The sequence below is a fragment of the Eublepharis macularius genome, chromosome 10, assembly GCF_028583425.1.
Source record: "Eublepharis macularius isolate TG4126 chromosome 10, MPM_Emac_v1.0, whole genome shotgun sequence".
Taxonomy (NCBI): domain Eukaryota; kingdom Metazoa; phylum Chordata; class Lepidosauria; order Squamata; family Eublepharidae; genus Eublepharis; species Eublepharis macularius.
The window spans coordinates 76,222,639-76,242,703 of NC_072799.1; the positions used below are offsets into that span (position 1 = coordinate 76,222,639).

Genomic DNA, 20,065 nt, shown 5'->3' on the forward strand with positions numbered 1-20,065 from the left:
CCATCAGTTACCAGCTTTGTGCTGGCAATCTTAGCAAGGAGAAGAGCACAAGTCCTACACTTGTCTGATCTTCCCCTGCATTGTGCAGCCACATGGAGATGTTGTATGTGTTCTAGGATAGAATACAATGAAGCCCAGTATGCCTAGCTAAAAGTTTGTGCTATCTGGCTATGTGCCATAGAAAAGGGGTCCCCAGCATTTTTGAGACTGCTGGCACCTTTGGAATTCTGACACAAAGCAGTGGATGCAATCACAAAATGGAGGCAGAGCCAGCTACAGAATGGCTGCTACTGAAGCCAACCACGAAATGTCAGGAAGTGAAGTTATGTATAATTCTAATAGAGCAAGTTTCGGGTCCAGTAAAGACAACTAGATCTCCAGGGTGTGAGTTTTTGGGAGTCAGAGCTCCCTTCATCAAATACATCCCATTCCTCATATCTGATGGAGCCCTCTCTCTCGAAAGCTCATACCCTGGAAGTCGAGGTGGTCTTTAAGTGCTATTGGACTCGAATCTTGCTCTTCTACTACAGACCAACACAGCTACCCACCTGAAACATAACTCTAATAGTAACTGTAGGGGAAAATCAGCACCTTCCTGGATCCCTGGGGGTGGGGGAGCTATTTTTCCTTAAAAGTATCAGAAATCAAGATTCAAAAGCTGTAAAGTGAATCTTCACTTGCTAGGGTAGTAATGCCACCACCAGCCTCTGTAACTAACCCGCAGCTCAAGGCCAAGATGTAAGCCCAAAGCCTTCTGGGTGTTAACACACAAAAGTCAACCCTGCAAGGTAGGCACTTTACACGTTGAGTTCATAACACTATTGCTTATGGCAAAATGGCCAAGGTACTGGATTCAGACTGATGCAGTAACAACTTCATAACTCCACACAAGTACAATTAATAAAGTTTATTAAAGGAAGTGCAAAATGCAAATTATAGAAATTATAGAAGTGAACGATCAGGAGAAGCAAAATAACAACAGGCTAAATAGCTAAGCTAGAATATACTTGAAAATTTACAAACCTAATGCAGATGGTACCTTTCAAATAGGTCTCATAATTCAAACAGGAGCTTTAAGGTCTTAAGCTCAGAAGCCCAGAGAACAAAGACAAGATGGCAGCTAGCTACAGAATTCCACCCGTAGCATAGCCTTCAAAAGCAGAAGATAGGTCCTTCAGTGGACTTAGACTGGAGTAACTCTTCTTAGGATTGCACTGTAAGAGTACGATCCTGTAAGACTTGCAGTGTAGCCTGAACAACTTGACCAGACATAAAAGGACTTGCTCTGTGACGATGGCACGCTCTGCAGTAGCCCACCTTCACACTCCACTCTCATAATGCCATGCGTTGATGAGATGGAATGCATGTGCTAGCCTCCCTGATGTTCTGCCTGTGAGAGTTTCTGGGGTCCTGCACCTGCATCTCATCCCCTTATCTGGCTGTGAACTGCCTGTGCCGTCTCTGCACCAGCCTCCCAGAAAACAGCTTATTTTATTCCCTGCAATTCTCTTAGCTAGGCCTGAAGCCTGAACCAAAGTGTATGAAAGAACCAAGAAATAAGCTGGGCAAGTGAGTTTCTTGACAGTAACTCTTCAACATTCAAGCTGAAACTCTGCTTAACTGGAAAACTTTTATAATGAACATGTTGTTTAAAAATATTTTCTTGCTTACATACAGGTTATCTTCACATAGTGAAGGTCGTTGTGTTATGGCGACAGCTGCTGATGAAGCAGTTTTTAAAAATCTGTACAGCTGATCAGATTTCCAGAGGCTATTCAGAAGCCCCACTGGGCAAAAGCCCTATCCGGCCCACCCACTTTCTAAAAACACTTGGCAGGTATCAGAAAAGGTGTTGGCGGAGCCCCTGGAGCCCCCAACCACCCTAGAACATGACCCATCACTCCTGTAACATGTAGCTGCTTCTTGGAGGACCTTGATGTGCAAAAAGTTCCTTGGAGGGAAAAAATTGGAAGCTACTGACTTACTGACAGATGTGAACTCAACGAAGAAGAGAAATCTTAACTCTACCCTATTAAAGTGATTTATTATTGTGCTTTGTACTATTAGAAAACTAGTTATGTATGAAACAAAAAAAATGTATATTTCATATAATGGCGAAGAGTCTGGTGTGGGATAGGGCAGGATTTGGACTTCAAGGCAAAGAACTCTGATGAAATCTGAAGTAATTTAGAAATGCAAATGTAATACTTCACAGGGCAATAATACCTGGGTGGGATCAAGTGCACCAGTTTTGACACCTGCATTTGTGCACTGTAACGTTAAAGCAATTCCTGTCACTTCCCTGTACTGTAATTAGTTCTGTTTTCTGTGCTGTACAAGTATTCCCTGTTTAAAAAATCATGAAAATCACAATAACTTTGAGGGGAAACATCTGAACTCCGTACTTTGGGTCTTTGAAAATAATTTTAATTATACCAGTTAAAGAGGAATAATCATGTTAGGTTGTACCAGCGAAAACAAAAAAAAGAAACCAGATATTTATCATTGTCATCTAATGTAGTAGTGTCCATAGCAGTTCTTGTCTCTTAAAAACTGTATACCAGCAGAAGAAAAGAATAATTGAGTTAACCTATTTCCAACCTAAGTGACCCTAACAAGTGTTGGAAGGTGGCTTTCTAAATTAGACACAATGATTACCATATAGCTGTGAGTCTTGACAGAATGTAAAATTAAAATTCTATTCTAGGAAATCCTGATAGAAATATACTCTTATGCACTGTGCAGAAAGACCACAGGCTCTGGTCCCAAATGATGAAGAAATGAACAAGGTATATGGTACGTACAGCTCATAGCAAGTCTGAATCTGAGACTGCGTGTCAGAACTTGGTCGCCCAGCAAGCCTTCGCAGGAGATGACATCTGTCATCTGAATGCAAGAAAATACAGACATGTTTGAATGCATTCCACCCCCCTTTCCACCCACTACCATTCTTTCTATATGGGGGGAATGTGCTTGATGGATGATAGTAGAATGGGTATGCGTTTGTTTAGTTAAATGGCTTCTTTACATTGTTTGAGACTAAGGATCAGGTACTTATTAATGCTTGCTTAGTGATATATTCACTTGGTTGCAACAGTTTTAGTGAAATTCTTCTGTATTGCAGTCCGTATCAGGTATATTGGGTATAGGAGCTGGTATTCTGGAGAGAACTCTCATTGTTTGAGTCCCTGGAAGGTAAGCTTGTCTGTAATGAGGGTCAAAAGTAAGTCATTGTCTTACTTGCTAAAGTTGAGATTATGACTTTAATTCACCTGACTGGAATGTAATGGTCTAATCATTGTAAAATGCAGCATACAGACTTTGCTAAACGTTTTGTTAACTTTTAGCGGTAGATACGGCATTTGGGGGGTTGTTTTTTATATACATTATCAGTTGTGTGGAAGGATAAATGATTAATTAGCTATTGCATTATGTGCAGTGGCGGCGGCAGCCTTTTGGCTGTTTCAAATAAAACTTATCTCTTGTGTTTGCTTTGTTTGATCCACGGACATTTTGCTTTAAAAAATTAAAACTTCTTACAATACAGGTATTGTTTTAAGGGCCAAGGGGAGGATACAGTTACATACATACTCTCAGGCTCTTTTGTGCAGCTTGCTCATGCGCATGTGTGTGTATGAAAGCTGATGGAAAATAATGGCTCAGTGTGTGAGCCGTGAGCCGTGATGTCCTTGGTCAGCTGTGAATTCATGAGATGGTGTTAGTCAAGTCGCTGATTCTTTTTTTTTTTTGCCTCAGTCCCCATCTGACCGTAGTAATACTAGCCTGGTTTATAGGATATTTGTAAGGATTTCTGAGAGAATTTATGGAATAGATATGAACATTATGAAACATTATGTGAATGCTAAGTATTGTTCCTGCATTGATAATTGTCTCAGACTGTTGGGTTGTACCCTGTGGATGTTCAAGGGATAGAAGAAGGAGCGGGGGCAATCTTTCCTCATTTTCCTCTCCACTGCAGCTTCCAGACCTGCATGGATTCCTCATTGTTATAGTGGGGGCATACACGCATGTACTCCAGACATGTGTCAGTTAATGTAGTCCTACTCCTCAAATGGAGACCACATTCACAAACTGGTCTGCTGTATTGCCTAGCCTGCCAGTTAAGATCTGCTGCCCAAATTCTGCTCTTTGTGCCCCTGCCTGCAGAAGTGAGGTAGATGGCAACTAGAGACCAGGAATTTTCCATGGTGGCACCTCGCCTTTGGAATGCCCTCTCTCTTCAGACTTGCCTGATGTCCACCTTACTCAGTCAATACCTTTATTGGCATAAAACAAACCTGTATTTAAATATACAAAAAACAATCAGAACTTATATCCTATAGTCCCTAATTCTCATAGCAATTAAAAGAAATCTCACTACTGAAGGGGTAATATGGGGACACAAATCCAATAAAAGAGAAGAAACAAGCCTCACTTATGGGACGATGTGCCTATTATGCAAAATAGGATTAATTAACACTTCCCATGTTTGGAAATAAAATTCGCATTGGGGAAAAATTTGAGCAATCGACTCAGGTTTCCTATTGCATGGGCAGGTGCCCACCTTACTGTCTTTTAGGTACCAAGACCACACATTTTTAACCCAAGTTTGTATCTTAGCAGTCTTGTCTTTTAGCTGTTTTATAATCTGCTTCTAGCCTGAGGACTGGGTTATGGATATTTTTTAGGTTGCTCCATGGTTGTTTTATGCTTTCTTACTGCCAATGGCTTGTTGTCAAGGACTTGCTTTTAATATTGGTGATTTATGGCTTCATGGGAACGTTTTTACTTTTACCTGCCTTGAGCAGGTTTCTGGAAAGGTAGGCTGTAAATTGCAACAATATGTTGTAGTAGTAGTAGTAGTAGTAGCTGTAGTAGTAGTAGTATGGGAAAACTGCCTCCCTTGTGAGCCTCTCACTCATTGCTGGTGATTCAGGCTTTATCACTGGCTGAAGCAAAATGTTCCAGTACTTTTACATGCTTCCCCCAGATCTAATGACCTTAAAACACCAATCAAAGTAATGAGCTACACACATGTAACAAGGATCTTTTGACTTAGAGGCAGGGCCGGCGCCACCATTGAGGCGGTTAGGCGGGCACCACGGGCGCTGGGGTGCCAGAGGGGGTGCTGGGAGTGGAGGCGTGCACCATGGAGCTGTTGTGCCTGGCTCGCAGCTGCTGCAGCCCGCCAGCCCCATGCCGCCGCCACACGTCCCCGGCCGGGCACAGCAGCCGCGGGCCAGACACGGCAGGCATCCGGGGCGGCGTGTGGAGCACGGGCAGCCTCCACGCCCCGTCCCAGTCACCCACCGGCCAATGGGGCCGGCTTTGCTGCATGATGATGTCATCACGCAGTGATGTCATTATTCAGGCTGGGGGCGCATGCGCGCATGTGGGGGCAGCTGTGGGCGCCAGAAACCCTGGCGCCGCCCCTGCTTAGAGGTGCAAGTCTAGCACACACAATCCGGTATCTTGATTTACTGCAGAGCTGGGTGACTTGATAGCTGGGAGTAGGGCTGTGCGCTTCGGGTAACTTTACACGAAGAAACCTGATTCGGAATGCTTCGGTATTTCCCGAAGTGCTTTCTGAAGCATTCGGAAATGCTTCGGAAAGCTTCGGGGCTTGTTTAAAGGGTCCTGCCGCTGCTTACAAGCAGCGGCGGGGCCCTTTAAACATTAACCCCCCACCTTCCCCGCCACCTACCTTGCGGTGGCTCCAGGCTGGCTCCTCTGCCACCGCTGCACTGCAGCCCGAGCCTGTGGGGTGGTGGGGAAGGCCGGAGCCTCCTCCTCTGGCCCTTCCTGCCCCTCAAATGGCCGTCGGGGATTTCGGGGTATTCCGAATCGGTTTCCCGTTTTGGGTAAACCCCCGAAGCGGGAATACCAAATCTACCCACCCGTGCACAGCCCTAGCTGGGAGTTGTCTAGAGTGGCAGACGGAATCCAACAGAACATGTTATAGAGCCCTCTGGAAGGCCTATGGGGCAGCAGTGATACTGTCAAAGAAGTCATACTTTTTCAGTACCATCACACTTTTCCACTAGTATTGCACCAGCTACTTCACATCCAGCTCAGTTGGTTAGATTATTTTTGGGCTTGTTGACTCCTAGATTCAATTCCTTTAAATCCTCAGGAACTGGAAATTAGTTGTAACATTTTTGCAAAAAAATTTGCTGCTAAAATCTGTCAAATATGTTCTGATTTGGATGCTATTTGTAATATGGTCCAGGAAGTAGATGTGGCTAATGCGCTGTCTAATCTGTTTATAAATCATTTTGGCCTAGTTAAAGTGATCAATGTTGATAAGATCTCGGGATCCACAAAGGCCACCATTTGTTCTTGATCCCTGTCTATCCTGGTTACTGAAATCCTGTAAGGAGCGGATTAATGATCCCCTGATGTCTATTATAAATCAATCCCAATGTCAGAATGTTTTCCTTTGATTACTAAAGGCTACTAGAAAAAAATTGCTGGAAAAGAATGATGAGGCCAATTATTATCCAGTCTGTAACCTGCCCTTTCTAGACAAGATAATTGAAAGAGTGGTTGCAGAACAATTTCAGATCTTCCAAGATGACAATTATGCCATAATAATAACAACAACTTTTGATTTATATACTGCCCTTCAGGATGACTTAACACCCTCTCAGAGTGGTTTACAAAGTATGTCATCATTGTCTCCACAACAACAAAACACCCTGTGAGGTGGGTGGGGCTGAGAGAGCTCCTAGAAGCTGTGACTGACCCAAGGTCACCTAACTGGCTTCAAGTGAAGGAGTGGGGGATCAAACCTGGCTCTCCAGATTAGAGTCCCACAACCACTACACCAAACTGGCTTTTTAGATTTAGGCCAGCCATGAGATGGAGACTGTGTTGGTGATCTTAATCAATGATCTCCATTTGAATGTATGTAAAGGCTGTGCCTCTCTGTTGTTGTTGAATTTATCAACAGCTTTTGATACGGTTGACCATAGCACCCTCTTGGTTGGAGACAGAAGTGTCAAGGGATGTGCTTTGGATTGGTTTAAACCATTCCTTATGGATTAGACTCAAAGAGTCACTGTTAGAGACTGGTTGTCATCAGTCTAGAATGTCTTGTGGGGTCTCCTGTGTTGTTTAATCTTTACATAAAGCCCTTGGGAGACATCATTTGTGGTTATGGAGTTGGGACTTATCAATATGCTGATGACATCCAGCTCTGTGTTTCTTGGCCAAGACTGCCTGACACTGCTGTAGTTCTGAGCCTGTGCATCACTGCTGTGGTTAAATGGCTAAAGGTAAACAAGTTGAAATTGAATCTCAACAAGACGGTGGTACTGCTGACAGGGGCGGCGCAAGGGTTTTCGGCGCTGCTGACAGGCGCTGCTGACAGGGCACAAGGGTTTTCAGTACTGCTGATAGGGGCTGGCCGGGCGCCCCTCCCACCTGCGCACAAGCATGTGCGCGCGCTGGCCTGTGTGATGAGATCACACATGATGTCGTCACAGGAGCGTGCGCGCCGCCGCCAGCCCAATCGCTGCAGCGGGTGGCTCTGATGGTGCTTAGGTGGCCTCTGAGCTCTCCCACTTGGTTGCCTGCGCCGCCGCAGATGCCTTCCCGCAGCGGCTGCACCTGGCCGAGGGCGTGTGCTGGCAGCGGCGGTGGTGCAGGGCGGGAGGGATAGGAGGCTGCAGCTCTGTGGCGCATGCTCCCACCCCCCGCACCTCCTCCAGCGCTCCCTCCGGCACCCCATGCCTGAGGCCACCACCTACCTGGCCTCAATGGGCGCGCCGGCCCTGACTGCTGATCAGAAAGGCTGGGAGAGTAATGTGCTTCCCACATTCAATGGAGCTCAGAAGATTCAGTTAGGAGTCTGGTGGATACTCTGGACCTAGCATTATTGCTGAAGAAGCAAGTTAATTCAGCTGATCCAGCTGATCTGATCACATTAATCTATGCCATGGTCACTTTACAGCTAGACTACTGTAAAGCACTCTACATGGGTCTGCCCTTGAGGACAACTTGGAAAATCCAGCTGGTACAGAACACTGCAGCCTGGTCACGATCGGGGGCTAGATGGAACATGCTTATTATACCTATCCTACAGTCTCTTAATTGGATACCATTTAGTTACTGGGTTCAATTTCATGTGTCACTTACAAAGCCCTTCATGGTCTAGGACCCTCATATTTACAGGATTGCCTCTCTCCGCATGCTCCATAATGAAAGTATCACTGATCAAAACCTTCTGAAAGTTCCTCCTGCAGATGGCCAAGATCAACATCTGTCCATTCCTGAGCATTTCTGTCATGGCTCCCACCTGTTGCAATGGCATGCCTATTAATGTCAGGAGAGCTCCCACCCTTTTTTAATCCTTTTGTAGAATGAATAAAATGCAGTTGTTCAGGAGGGCAGTTTTATATAGTAGAGAATAAGGTTGTTTCTGAGAAAAGCCTTTGGATGGTGCAACTTTGCAAATGAGTAAGATAGATGTCTTCCCATACCTAATGTCTGAATGTATAAAGCAGAACTGTTCAGTAGGGCAGTTTTACAACTGACAGTAAGGTTGTTTAATGTATGTGAAATTTAGCCAGTTTTCATTGCTTTGTTCCTTGTAGCTATTACTCTGTTTATTATGTTGTTTACTAGCTGTGCAATTGAGCTCTGTTTCATTAACTGTATACGGTTTTACTGCGTTTCTCTCTGATTTTGTAACTCGGTCCTATTCACTGTTGGTTGTATGTTTTCTACTGTTCTTCTTGCATTGTTTTAAATTGTGTAATCACCCTTGATTCCCAGCAAGAAAGGTGTATTACGAAATAGATAGATAGATAGATAAATAAATAAATAAATAAATAGGATATATCCTTGAAGGGGAGTCATGCACAGCATCTACATGAGGTAATATGTTAATAAGTAAAATATGGTAAAAATAAGTAAATAAGTAAAACAAGTAAAATATGGACAAATTAATAAACAAACAAACAAATAAATAAATAAGGATAAGTTACTAATGGTAAAGAGTGTTTTTTGTAGCAAAAAGGCCCACTGATGAAATTAGTGGAGGTTCCTTTCAAATATTTTGTTTTATTAATAAGAATAAAATCCCAATAAAAAGGGCAGAGAGAAAAAAAGAAAGAGGAAAAAAGAATAGAAAAAGAGAAAGAAGAAATGAACAAAAAAAATTAAAAAAGAAAAATAATACATATTTCATTTTCTATTTTTCTCTACAGCACCTATCATATCTTTACAAACAATGTAGTTATGATTCTATGCCTCCAGAATTTACCTTTTCATTATTTCCCCCCTTCTATTTTTTTTCTCAAATTTATCTTCCGCAAGTCGTCAGTTAAGGGGTTTTTTTTGTCTCATGCAGAAAGTCAGTAAACATAAAAACAGACAATGTTTTATCTCTGATCAAAGCTATAAGTTTAGCCATCTCTGCTAACTCCATCATTTTCACAGTCCAGTCATCCATTGAAGGCAATACTGTACTTTTCCATTTTTGCATATATAAAAGCCTAGCCACTGTTGTCATGCATAGAAATCGGATACCATGTTTATTTTCCAACTGTTTGTCCATTAGTCCCAACAAAAAGGCTTCTGGTTTAAATTGTATATTGATATCATTTTGTAAAAAAATTCTTTTTAAGTGTGGAACTCAGAGTGAAATTAAGCCCCTTTACCCACACATTTTCCCACTAGTCCATTAGTGGAAGTTTCTAATTGTGGTTTGATCATCTCTGAATACTGGCCTTTGTGTAAGACGTGGTCTCAGCTCCCCCCCGCCTTTTACGGGCTTGTTCTGGAGCACTCCCAGCCATCATAATTACATTAGAATTTGTTGGTTTGTTTGTTTTACTGTTTATACCCTGTCTTTCCTCTTGGCTCAAGGTGACTTAAACATTAAAACATTTAAAATCAAGTGACATAGAACATCCATAGGCCATCAAATGCAAACAAACAGGCCTTACACTGTCTCCTGAGAATGTCATACTGGGGCTCCCCTCACCTCTTCAATGAGCCCATTCCACAGAATGGCCACAATGGAAGAGGGAAGGGCTCTGGTTGAAGCCAAGCAGGCCACTCTAAAGGAGGAACAGTCAGCTGGTGGCAGCCTGAAGATCATAGTTGGCACATGAGAATATATGGGAGGAGATGATCCTTCCGATACGTTGACCTCCAGGGTGTTAAAGTCTTGAAAGAACATAACCAGATGTGGCCCTCAGTGCAAAGTGGGAGGGGAAAGCAGGCCTCAGCACAAAAATGGAGATTTAGTGTCCAAAGGATGCTACAGATCCTCAGCAATGCCTTTTTGCAGGCTGCAGGACATCCATGGGATTCACGTTACTGTTTTTTTACAAGCCATTTTATGAAAGCACAAAAGAAGAAAATCTTTAAGAAACAGAAATAAAAGCAATTATATTTTCAGACTCAGAAAAGTGTCCCCACCAAGTATATTCAAAGTCTATGAAAACTGAATGGGGCAAAGGAAGCGGTAGCCGACTTTTACTCCACAAAGCAACATGAACTTAGAAAAATGCATCTAATGGGCCCTCTAATGCTTCAATTCACATAAACTTCTGTCAAATTAAAGGTGAAGACCTATGATGCTGTCTTGAATGGTTCACTCTAGAAACTTGACGAAATGGTGTGAAAGTGGCCATGTAATAGTCTATAACATTTTTTCATTATAGCTTTAAATCCACTGAGGATAGCAGAAAGAAATATGAACATAAATTGATCTTCCTTTTACTACCTTCATTCAACATACAGTTCAAATGACTTGATCCCATATACATGGAGTTCTGTGAACATAAATGTAAATATAACTATCTGTCTTGTACAGTTTGGAGCAATAGGTTTTTCTTTCCATTTTTTTCTTTCCTGGTGTGATGTATGAAGATGGTTTTGAAAGGAAGCACTAGAAACAGTATTTGTGTACTAAAAAGTGCATAGATGCGTTATTTGTATCAAAAACTTGTCAAAAAACAATTGTGACACTGGGAAAGAGAAGAGATGGATTTAACTGCAAGTAAAGAGCAAGAATGCAATATGGAAACACAATCATAATAATAAATATAGGAAAGTTTGATGTAATACTTGTATAATTGAACACATTTGCACTGCTCAGGGAGATTCAATCAACAACTAGAACTGAAACTGGGTTTCTGCACAGCACTTAATATCATATTATAGTCTTCATAAAAATCCAGCAATTCTCATCCCTATAGACAAGATTGTACTATAATTTACTATGAAATCCATCATGAGATTTTGCTTTTGTTCCTTTTTTTAAAAAGGCCTATTTAATTACTTCCTGTTCTTTCCTGGAATGGGATTTCTGAATCAATTGAGGAGGGAGAGTGTTTAAGTGCTACTTTGCAGCTAAAGCCATTGCTTTTTTAAAAATTATGAGTAATTTCATGATCACAAAATTACAGTAATAACGGATAAAACAAAAAGTTAGCAATGGCTTGGCTGCAAAGTGAAAAGCTGTGCTTAAACTCTCCCTCCCCCCCAAAAAAAACCCAAGGACAGATAATTAACAGTAGATTCCTGTATTCTGTGTTTGCAAGCAAATAGGAAATAATTAATTAAGATGGAAGCAGATGGAAAGACAGAAAAATTAAATTGACCAAAAGAAGCCTCAGTAGTTCTTTGTTGTCTCCATTTAACAGCCTGGTGCTAAACTTGTTTCAAAACTTGCGAAAAGCAAGAGCTGAAAAAAGATACTAGGACAACAAGGATAACATTTTATTGCAGCAGATTATCAGTAATACCACCTGTATTTTCTATCAAAACTGGGTTTGCTTTGTTTTCCCAGCGTCACAGTAGCTTTTTCAGACAGTTCTGGCTGTTTATGACATGTCTGTGAATCTCACTGTCTGCAATCAAAGAAGGCTTATACTACGACAGCGTGCGCTGTCAAGTTGCAGCCAAATTACTGTGATCCTGTAAGGTTTTCAAGGCAAGAGACTTTCAGAGGTGGTTTGCCATTGGTGAGGCTGGGCTTGATCCTGACCCTTAGTCACCATTCTTTGATAAGCAAATAACTTTGACTCTAATCTCACCTACTGAAGGAAACTCTAAATTCAGAAGCAAGTGCTCCAAGATTAGAAATCCTTCTCTTTTTTTACTGTTGGAAAATAAGCAACATACTGCTTGCAAGAGCTTCAGGAGCAGGGATTAGTGCACAATGTGAATTGTGTGGTGGCGTCTCACAGGTTTTTTTTTTAATGTTTCACAAAGCATGTGGAGGGCTGATAATGGCATGTGCTATGTTTTTACAAGGTGCTGCATAATAGGGTTGTGCAAAATGAAAGAAACAAGCTGGAAATACACAAGGAAATTCGGGATTGTTTGTTTGATTTGCTTGCTTATTTGTTTCATTAAAGAGGCTTCCAGAATGGTGAACCAAATCCGGAAAGCCAAATTATAACACCATCCCACCAAAAAGTTGGCTTTGTTTTGATTCTTACGTTGCAGTGGCAGCAGCAAACAGGCAGGCACTGGGCTGGCAAGGCAGCATTTTGTTTTCCATAACGGCATTTACCAGTTGGATCACAAGGGGAGAGAGCCCTAACATTATTGATTAACTTATTGGTGGGCAGGGGGAATGAGCTCAGTGTGCATGAGTGCATTTTTTTTGGCATTTGCCCAGACAATGGCAATTTCTCCTTGCTAACTTGGTCATCACAAGAAGAGACCCCCTCCCCACCTATTGGCTTTAGAAGCATATAGAAAGGGGAATGTACATCTTTTCTGGTTTTTTTGTGGTGCTACCTGGAATGTAGGCCTGCCAGTCCCTGGTCAGAAACGGGGATCCCCTGCTCCCAGCCTCTGCCCCCCCCCCACTCACCTGGAAGATGGGAAGGAAAGACTCCAAGGAACGGGCCCAGGAGGCAAAAAACCTCCTGGGCCAGTGTGCAGTGGGCACATTCCTCACAAGCACGTTGACATCACTTCCAGGAGTTACATCATCGTGCCCAGTGCTGGACATGCTCTTGCCCTTCACGGGGGCCCAAACTCAGTGAGCTGATGGTTTAGAGGGAGGGGACTAATGCTCAATGCAGTTTTTGGTCAAGAGCAGAAATAACTGCCCCAGAGCCTCATTTCCCCATCCTCCTTTGAAAAGAACAGTGTACACATGCTTCCAACACTCACCTTCTCTAAGCATTCTTCAAGATCTGTAAACACCAAACCCCATTATGTGTGCTCTCATAAAACATAAGCCAAAAAACATAAGGTATCTGATGTGTGGAGGACACGAGTCACTTTCCCTCAAGTTTTGACGGGAAGTGTATTGAGAACGAACCCCTGCCAAGGAGAAGAGGGAGAGAATCCCTCTTCTCCCTGGCAGCAAGTTCTTTCTCTAAGCATCTTGTCTGACTGCTTGCTGCCAGCGCGCTTGGCTCAGCTCCTTCCCAGCCTGGCTTGCCTCTCTCTGAAAGGACAGGATGGGGGGGCGGTTGTTGGCTCCTACCTGGAATATAAGTGGAGAATGGAATGCTGCTGTGCGAAGCCTTTGTAGAGAAGCCCCTGCCAGGGTGCCGTGGACGAACAGGCTGGGTGTTGTGTGGGGATCCTGCACAGCTCTCCATGCAGCCCCTTCTGTGCCCTGCACCACCTCTCAGTGCACCTACTTACCTGGGGCAGCGGCTCAGGAAGTGAAGGGCTGGCCGGACAGAGGATTTGCTGCTCTGGTTTCAGTGGAAGAAGGGTGCCTGGGAATGCCTCAACAATGTCACACCAAAGCCTCGCACCCAGGAAGGTGCAGCAGTCCTGCATGGCTGCCCTCCCAGCCCAGGCTGGGAGAGCGCCCTTCTGGGGCAGGGTGAAGCAGCACGTTGGGCGGGCAAGGTGAGGCCAGCCCTTCGCTTCCTGAGCTGCCCTGAACCTTGCCTGCCCAGCGCTTGCTTCACCTGGTCCTGAAGCTCTCGCCCCTCTGCCTGAAGGAAGGTAGCAGGTGCAGAGTGGGCGAAGCAGGCATGGGGCAGGCGAAGCAGGTGCAGGCTGGGTGAGGCAAGATGAGGCCAGCCCTTCACTTCCTGAGCCGCTGCCCCGGACAGGTGCAGGGGGCTTCTCTACAAAGGCTTCTCGCAGCGGCACTCCATTCTCTGTTTGCATTTCAGACAGGAGCAAGCACCCCCCACCCCTTCCATCAGAGGGAGGTGAGCCAGGCTGGAAAAGAACTGAGCTGAGTGCGCTGGCAGCGGGTAGTCAGACGAGATGCCTAGAGAAAGAACTGCTGCCAAGGAGAAGAGGGAATTCTCTCCATCTTCTCCTTGGCAGGGGTTCTTTCTCACTACACTTCCCATCAAAACTTGTGGGAAACTGACTCGTAACCTCCATGCGTCAGGCATCTCGTGTGTTTTGGCTCTCAGTGAATCAATGATTTAGTGGGAGGACTGTGTTTTGTGCTATTTTGATGCTGTTAACTATAAAAACAGCTGTTCCCCAAAGCCTGGAAGCCCTCATTGAAAAGAACAGGGCCGAAATTCATGATAATGATAAAACCAAATGGATTAGACCCAAACCAGTAACATCCCACCTGGGGAAAAAAACCCAGTTATTGTACATAGTTCATTTAGAAAACAGATTTGAAATTGAAACAGAATTTTTTTCAGTGCACACTCCTACTGATTAGATGGTTGAGTAGGTTATTACATGGTTCATTAGTTATATTAAATTCATCTCACATAGATATTATTGGTCAAATTGAATTGGATTTAGCCTCCCTTCTTCCCCTCACCTTTTTTCATGTCTTAATTTAACAAGTGAAGTTTCTTAGGTGATAAAGATGATTTGAAATTTAAAGTCCTGAAAAAAATAGTACCTGGTGTTTTAAGAAACATTTAATTTTACAGACATGCGGCTTTTGGCTACAGTTGGGGGAAAACCAGTAGCATCAAATTAGCACTGAGCTGTTGTTTAGTTCATAGCACAGGTTAAGGAACAGGAGCTACAGTCCTGTGCATTCTTACTGGGAAACAAGCCTCATCCAATGCTGTGGGACTTTGTTCCAATTGAATATCACTTAGATTTGGCTGTATGGCTGCAGTTCTGTGTACATTTTAGCGGGAGTACATCCCAATGAACACAGTACTCATTGGCTGTTGTGGGTTTTCCGGGCTGTATTGCCGTGGTCTTGGCATTGTAGTTCCTGACGTTTCGCCAGCAGCTGTGGCAGCCACAGCTGCTGGCGAAACGTCAGGAACTACAATGCCAAGACCACGGCAATACAGCCCGGAAAACCCACAACAGCCATCGTTCTCCGGCCGTGAAAGCCTTCGACAATACAGTACTCATTGTTGAGCGAACTTGTTCGGGATCCTGTTGCATGGACACAGTCATTAAATTCTCTGAGATCTGTAGGTTGTCATGAAGAATAGTTCCACAAACCAAGAACCTAAAAATATATTGCACTTCAAAAAAAATGGCAACAGACATGGATATTCTTGATTTCAGGACATTTCTTTGGATTAAACAAAAGCACCTTTCTGGCAATAATTATTCTGATGTTAATCCACATGAAGCCAGATTCTGTGATCTCAGTCAGTAGCATTGCTTCTTTGGATGTGCCCTCTCAAAGCTTTACATAAAAAAGGATTGTCTTCGATGCATCTTATTAGAGTTTCAATAAAATCAATGGTCATAGACTGGAGTAACTTTGTTTAGGATTTCACAGTTTGTCACCTACAAATACAGTGTTGAAGAAGCAAGTGTAGTGTGTGGTTGTAGTGGTGGGAAAGCAACTTTAAGCTGTATTCCCTACAAATACTACAGCCAGAGGGAAAGCTTCTTGCTTCTTCTAGGTTGCTGGCTCCTCATCCTAGGTGAAATCATGGGAAAGTTGATCTTCCAAAGTTCAAGTCTTTACCTTGATTCATTTCACTTGTATTGCTCACCCCTGGAGAACATAATGGAAAGACCTTAGAAATGCAGGCACTGGTCCTTTTCCTTCTTCCCTCTCATCCTAGGGGCGTGACTTTGGAACCGTTATGCATGGAAAAGAGGGAATAGCAAGCAGAACTGTGGAAATTTAGCCATACCCATTAAGAGTCACTTGTAAGGGTCCTCAATGTGATATATGAAGTTTTCAATAATTCTGTATCATGAAAAATGCTAATAGGCCATGGCAACTTCGAATTTATCATACGAAGGTTATTCTTGTTCATGTTAATTTTATTAATCTCCCAGTTTACGATGTGCCATGATTTAGAATACAATTGCTACATTCTGAACCATGAAGCTTTTGTGCTGCAGGTTTAGTGTTCTGCCATTTAATTTGTGATAAAGATGCCAGCCCTTCAAACATTTTGCTTGGACCACCACCATACTTCTTCTAACACTGAAAAGGCATTCCAGAATCCATGGAGAGAAGAGAACAACCCCTTCATCAACCCCTGTAGAGGGGTTTCATAGGCCTTTATATTGAGCATCAAAAATTAACTATTTGGAGGATGTTTAATTTTTGCCCAGCCAGATCTTTTCCTTTTTTCCTTTCTTTGGGCCACCTCATGCTCTTTCTGTTTCAGAAGCATCTAGCCATGGGCCTTTGGAATGGTGTATTTCTGGTATGTCTTTTTCAATGGCCCTGAGTTTCACCACTTCTGCAAATGAGAATGGTGAAAGTTACTGCATTTGACTTAAACAGTGTAAGTGTAGCCTACACATGACCAAATGACGTGATAGTCCAGTGGAGGAAGAATGAACTATGACAAAGTAATCAATGTTCCCTTTCACATTTAAAAGTAGAACTGTGTCTTACAATTAAGCGGCAGGGACTCTTATCTAGAGAGCAGGGTTTGATTCCCCACTCCTCTGCGGGAAGCCAGCGGAATGACCTGGGGTCAGTCACAGCCCTTCCTGAGCTCTCTCAAACTCACCTACCTCACAGGGTAATTGTTGCGAGGATAATAATAACACACTTTGTAAACCGCTCTGAGTGGGCATTAAATTGTCCTGAAGGGTGGTATATAAATTGAATGTTATTATGATTGTTGTTGTTACTAAAACAGTAAAGAAGTAAAATACCAGTGAATTGTTAATCTCACGTTTGATTTACATAAACAGCAGAATGGGGTGGCGGAATCCTGATTCAGTACAGTAATCTATACCTCTTCATCTGTAGCATGCCGCTTTTCAGACACTACACATGACGCACGAAGCTGCCTTATGCCAAATCGTACCATTGGCCTCCAGGTCAGTACTGTCTACTCAGATGGGCGGCATCTCTCCAGGGTTTCATGTTGAGGTATTTCACATCACCCACTGGATCTCTTTAACTGGAGATGCTAGGAATTGACATTGGGACTTTCTGCTACTTAGCTACAGCCCCCCTCAAAGTTTCCTTATGTTAAACACACACAGTCACACACAATGCCAGTACAAACTTTGAACAGCCAGTAGCTGGATGAGCTAAAGCCTTATCCCTGATGTGCTAGTTATTTTGCTTGCAAGGAGAATTTTTTCTCCCCTTCTTCATTTGGGGGAGAATTAAAAAGGGAACACAGCATTAAAACCTGATTAAAGACACAGGTTTAAACATGTGGTTCACAAATGTATTTGTTTCTTTACTGTTTCAGAAAGCATCAGTTACGGTTCCTAGTTTTTAAAAGATTACATTCCAGTGGGGCCCACAAAGAAAGGGCATTCATGGCAGTGCATGTTCCGTCTTTTACATCTCACAGATCCTGATCTCTGTCATCTTTGTTCCAAGAGATGAGAAACTGTTGCCCATAATCTATTTACTCAGAAGAAGGGCAATCTCTGGCCCTTCGCTGCTGCTTTTACCTGCACAAGAATTTTATATGAACTTGGAGCTTTGCTGAGCAAATGTGTCTAAAGGTTTAAGATTTTTTTTTTCCGGTACAAGGAATTGACAGTCCAGCTTGAAAGTTGCTTGTTGTTCTGCACTGCTGGTGAACGAGAATACAACATGACCATGGCCCCCAGGAAGACCATATGCATTACACAAAAGGGCAGTTTACTCGAAGAATAGGTATCAGTTCCCTGGTAAGGCATTTTCATCAAGGCTGGCAGAGTCAAGAGAAATACTCTTTGTCATAGAATCACAATTGCACTGAAATTTATCCAGGTAAATTGTAGTGTCCTATCAGGGTGTGTAGACCACAATTAAATGAGGAGGAGGAGGAGGAGGAGGAGGAAGTAGTAGTTTGTGTTGTTACTGTTGTTATAAACATATTCCCATCTTAAACTGAATAAGGGGCATTATTGAATTAATCCATGAATGCATATTTATATATGGCCTCTGGCTAACAAATACACATTGCTTTGCCCATATTGAAATGGTGGAGTTTTTATTTGTTTCAGAGTAAGATATTTTCCTGTTGTCTTTGCTCTCACATTGGTGTTGAACCAGCATATCCATAGTTCTCTCTTGTGAATCTGATGCCTGAGAAAAAAACTTGAATTCTATTTGACCTATTCCAGTTTTATTTGAGAAAAGCAAGGCTGCAGTGAATGTTCTGCAGATATTTGCAGAGCAGAATATCTAGCCTTGACTTGGCTACCTTGAAAAAGAAGCCTAACCTTTTTCTTTAATATAAACAGGACAAGTTGTCATCCTGCTGCTTTGTGGATGTAAAAGTACACTCGCCTGCTGTTAGGAATAGATGACCTGTGCAGCCTCTGGTAGGCTGAAATTCACCCACCTAGCCTTAATTTATCTACCAGTTTGCCAACTGTCAGATAGTGAATCTGTTGTGCCGTTTTAGTTAACAGCCATAAAGTGAAAAGCATTTTGAGAGAACATGTGTAATTCAAACTATTCACTGAAAAGATCTTAATTTTTTTCTTTAAACTGGCACTTTTCACAGACTGCATTACCGCTTCTTCACAACACAAAAAGCCATACCTGATTTTTTCATATTTTTTCATATTCAGAGACACATATAGTGCCTATGTGAGGTTTCTCCGAGATGCAATAAATGGTGAAAATTGCTTGATTTGAGTCTGTAAGGACTAACTTCCCCACATACACAATCCCTGCAGTATAACAACTTTGTCCTTGTCCTGCAGTCACAAGGACAGTGTTACTATGGGCCCCGTTTTAGGACTCTGCAGGCTACTCCTGCAGTTTGGGCCACACATTGAGCAATACTGACTTAAACCTACTGAGCAATTACCTGAAATGTGTTCGCAGATACAGCTCTCCTCTCTTGCAAGATTATTTTCCATTACGACTAGTGCGGCTCTTAAAGTACAACGATGGTCATTACATCCATCCCCAAAGCCCAGCTGAATTGCCTTTATTCTATTTGATTGTTGACTCATTATGGAAGCTATTTCATGCTTTGTGTTTGCCGTTGCGAATGCTTGATTCCTAAAAAAAAGTCAATTACTTATTATTTTTGCATAAGTTGGTATGCATGCAAAGATGCTAGAATCACAGGAGCAATAGAAGAGGATCCCTTCTGTGTTGAGGTTGCCTAAAGTCTCAAGACAGAGTTTAACAGTGCAATCCCAAGCAAAATTGTACCCTTCTAAGTCCATTGGTAGGACTGAAGCTACCTTTTCAAATGTCCAGGGGAAGTAGTTAAAATGTAGAGTGCAGAACCCAAGGGAAAGGAGCATGCCATCTTTCCAGGGAAAAGGGTATAAAAACTGCAACTCTTCACAGCCTCAACAAAGCAAACAGGAGTCGTTTCCAGATCCTTCACACCTCTGGGTCTGATCCAAAATTGTAGTGTTTTAGCTTAGCTATTATGGCCCATGGAAGGCATTAAATGTAAGGAAGAAGCCAGAAGCTGTGGTGTGTGTGTTTTTTCCAATAGAAATCATGACCAGCTTTTCCCCCAGTTCCAGAGTTTAAACCATCACAATCTCATTTCCAGCATGTTCTTCCAGTCTTGGGTCTTTATCTTTCCGGAAGAGAGAAGTTATGGCTATGTAGTACAGCAAACAAAGAGTTCCAGGTTAAATCTAAGGCATCTTCAGTTTAAAAAAAGGATCCGGTAGTAGATTATGTGAATGACCTCTACCTGAAACCTTGCAGAGCTGTTGCCAGTTACAATACAATAGACCAGTGGTCTAACCTGGTCTATAGTTGTCTAATTTG

At 42.8% G+C, this 20,065-nt stretch overlaps 1 protein-coding gene across 2 annotated transcripts in view; it reads left to right on the top strand.

Moving 5' to 3' along the window:
* The window catches only part of WWC2 (WW and C2 domain containing 2), a 161,430-nt gene that overhangs the window by 55,502 nt on the left and 85,863 nt on the right, over positions 1–20,065 (top strand). The window lies entirely within an intron of this gene.